This window comes from Lepidochelys kempii, chromosome 2 (genome assembly GCF_965140265.1).
Source record: "Lepidochelys kempii isolate rLepKem1 chromosome 2, rLepKem1.hap2, whole genome shotgun sequence".
In the NCBI taxonomy this organism is placed as follows: Eukaryota; Metazoa; Chordata; order Testudines; family Cheloniidae; genus Lepidochelys; species Lepidochelys kempii.
The window spans coordinates 119046215-119050466 of NC_133257.1; positions in this window are offsets into that span (position 1 = coordinate 119046215).

A 4252-nucleotide genomic window follows, 5' to 3' on the forward strand; every position below is an offset into this window, starting at 1 on the left:
AAACCCTTTATTCTATTTATAACTACAATGTCTTCATTGCTGCTTTTAGGAAAAGTGGTTACCTGTGGCTGGTAAGATCTGTCTTGCAGGCACGCTAACTCTACATTTAATATAACAAAAGAAAGCTAAATACAAGTGGAAGAGTAGCTTCCAGGGAACAGTTGCTGGTAGCAGTGGGTAGTTCAATATCTATTCTTGTCCCCATCAAACCAGAACTTGCAAATTTTATAAAGTGCCTATTTAGAAAAGCACAAAAATTGCCGGAAGTATCACTCTGCTAAAATTTCAAAACATCTAATGTTCCGCAGAATGCATCTAAAAATCTCAGATAATTACTCTTTAAAGGGGAATGGGCCCATTGGTGGGACCCAGGACATACAGTTTGCACAGCAGAAAGTCTTCCTGGGTACAGGTGAAGTGGGCAAACCAGACACACCTATAAATTAGCTGTCGATTACACCTGCTCCTGCTGGGGGCCGTAGAGCTATTGCCCAGTGTAGGTGTGGCCAGGGCACTTGCATCTCCCTTGTCACCTGTCAGTGAGGAAGTCCCAAGAAAACTCCCAAACATTTCATGAAATGGTGTTGGTGATTCAGGCGGTAGCATTCTTTCTTGTAAGTATGTACTGAACTACTGCCCAGCACAGCTGTGATACTGGAAATGTTTGGATGAGACAGAGCAGATCCTGACTACTTGCAATCATGAGTAAGCACTTTTCACAAGTAGTAGTATTGTTAAACCTGTGGTGTCCTGAAAACAGTCTAATTCTGCTAATTTTTTCTGCTTTTCTAAACTCACCTTATAGCAGGGTGGATAAAAATCAGTGATTTAAAAACAATTATTAAAAAATTGGATTTTTTTGATAAAATGCTTTTTGAGGAGAAAGCCTACCTAAAGATAGTTTAAATTAAAATACATTATAGCTCAAAGATATCTTATCGTGGAATAGGGATTATAAATTCTAATTCTATAGTATGAGACAATATATTCATGTAATGTTTAAGAAAAGTTTTGTAAATAAATTCCAATAGTTCATGGATTAGGAACCCAATCTTATGGGGTTCCAGGGGCTTCTGTATAGATTATTTAGGTTAATCTTTCTATCTACCCAGTGGGACTCGGTGCTCAGTCTAGAAAATACCATCAGAGATGCTTGGTTTTGCAGATCTCAAACTGTGGATTTTGTCTCCACAGAGATAACATGCTTGTTAACAGCAAAAATGTTTTAAAATAAATAATATATAGAGGTGAGAAATAACAGACCTCAACCCTATTGTCCCTCTGCAAATTTGTGTACACAGAGTCAATCCCTTACCTCTCTCTAAAAGTGCAAAGTTTCAAAAAGTTCAATGAATGGAAGACTGTTGTGGGCGGAATAGATCTGGACAAGGAGAAGAAGTCTGGAGATAAATGTGAGGAGAGAGAGACAGGCAGTAGAAACAAAAGTGAAACTGTTTGAGCAGCATATTCCAGAAGTCTTGAGGTCTTTCTGGGTGTAGCCTTCATTGATTTGAGATCTACCATACCATTCTCTCACTAGAAGGGAAAACGTATAATGGCATCAAGCTGTAAGAGAGACCCAGTTTGGGAATATTTTAATGAAGTTCCTCTACCGGCGGGTAAGACAGGCATGTGTGTAAAATGCAAACAGTGCAACAAAGAAATGCAAGACCTGGTTGCCCAAAAGAAACAACATCATGAGAAGTGTTCCTTCTTAGGAGGAAGCTGCGTTGAAGATGATGAAAGGAACGTGTCTGAACAAGTAGGATCTTCAGGTTGGTAAACTTTTTTTTATTTCATACTTCTTTCTTAAGGACTGCCTGTCTTCCTTCTGGACTATTCTTGAATTCTCATGTTTGAGCAAAAATATAGTTGTGACTCTGGTACTATCGTTTTAGATGCAGTTGTGATAAAAAAATAGCTGAAATAGGCAGATCTTCCTTTTACAATTTCACCTTTAAAGTAGTACTGAGTGTCAGCGAATGCAATGAGTAATACTAAATGAGCAGTATGGTAATAATAATTAAATAACTGCATTGACTTATTTTGTTTAGGAGAATCCATCCTCAACATACAGGATTCTGAAGACTATCCACCTTCAAGATCACCATCATTTTCTATAGTTTGAGTTATCTGCCAATGATAGTGTTTCAGTTTCATAGTGTATGTCACATAGCCACAGTATATCACCTGTAGCAAAAAAGAAAAAAAAAATCTCCATCATCCAGAAACAACAATAGATACATTTGTGATAAGAACCAGTAGATTCCAAAAAGAGGTAATTGATGAAAAAATTGCCCGGTTTGTTTATGCAACAAACTCTCCTTTCTGTATGATTGAGAACCCACATTTCATTAACATGATTCAGTCATTAAGACAAGCATACAGTCCATGCAACAGAGCAGATGTCGCAGGCAAATTGCTGGATAAAGTGTATGAAAGAGAAACTGGGCAGTGTGCAAAAGGTCTGGAGGGTGAAATTGTTAACCTGAGTCTTGATGGGTGGAGCACATACAACAATGTTCCTGTTGTATGTGCTTGTGTGACAACAGAAGAAGGGAATGTCTTCCTTACAGAAACAATTGCTACATCAGGAAATGCACACACAACAGAATACTTACAAGAAGTAGCAGTAAAAGCAGGGCCCGCCCACAGCATTTTGGCACCTGAGGCGGGGAGCTGAAATGACGCCCCCATGTCCCCTCGCTTGGGCCAAAACTTTGAAAGGTCTCAATTCTGCCTTCTTCCTGTTCTACTCCTCTCATGGTACTGCTCTGCTACCTACCCCAGTAAAGAAGAACCAACAACTTTAAATGCCTTGTTCAAAAATGTTAAGTAACACTTAACTTTCAAACACCTGAACAGCAAATGTAACTTTTCTTGTCTGCATAGTAAACACTGGCATTTTTATCTGTTTGAATAATCAAAGTGGTGCTTTCTTGGTTGCAAAGATTTGAACTGCTTCCTGAAGGTCCACAGTACGGGCCAGCTCATGCTCTATTGAGACGGTTGCAAGGCCGACCAGCCTCTCCTGTGTCATTGTGGAGCGTAGATGTGTTTTTATTGACTTCAGCTTGGAGAAGCTGCGTTCTCCACTGGCAACTGTTACAGGAAGTGTTAGAAGTATGCGCAGAGCAACAAAAGCATTTGGAAAGAGGACAGTCATCTTATTTGTGCACATATATTCCAGAACAGCCTTTGGAGTTGATCCTGCTGAAATGTATCTTGAAAGGACTTTCAGTTCATCACCTAAATCACTCGAATCAATATCGCACATGTCATCATGTGTCAACACTGTCTCTAGTGCCCTGCATTGCTGGTGTAAGTCTTCTTCAGATATAATGAGGAGTTTTGGAATATCATACAACATCCCAGATATACTGCTGTGTTCCTTGAGCTGCATGAAATGTTCTTCAACTGACTGTATTGCACAGTCTAGCACCTGGTTAAAGAATTAAATTTTGAATTGTTGTTTGGGCTGTCTTATGAGATTATCCCGTGCCTTGTAATCAAAATGTCGTCTTCTTCGGTGACTCTTGTATTCTTGAATGGGTGGGAAAATAGCTTCAGTGTGAAGTTCCTCTGCCAACTTCTGTGCACTCTTCAGAACGTTTTGAAATCCCTCTAGGTATGACTTTGCTTTGTCCAGTTGTTCCATTGTTCCAGATATATCAAGGTCAACACCTTGGAGTCTCTTGCTTACAACATTTATTTCAGACAGTATGTCATGCCAGAACACTAAGCTACACAGAAATGTGAAGTTATGTATGTTTCTGGTGATTCCATTTCCCTCTACCACTGTTCTCCCACGAACAGTTCCTGTCATAACAATATCCTCCATAATGGCAACTATGGCATCATCTATCTTCCCAATTTGGTATTTGATAGGCTTTATTGCCTCCACTTGACTTTCCCATCATGTGGCACTCAGTGGTTTTAGTGTCAGAGGGGATGTTCTCAGATGTTGCTTTAAAATTTGCCATCAATGAGTTGATGCAGAGAAAAATACATAGATGCTTTGAATTACATTAAAAAATTCAGCAGCCTCACTAGAAGCTGATGCTGCATCACTGACCACCAAGTTCAATGAATGAGAACGGCATGGGACAAAAAAAACTCGAGGGCTTAACTCTCGGATCTGTCTCTGTACTCCTCTGTTCTTTCCTCTCATGTTGGCACCATTATCGTAGCCCTGACCTCTCATGTCAGCTATCGCAATTCCCGTATCTTCCAGCTTTTTAAGAAGCACATT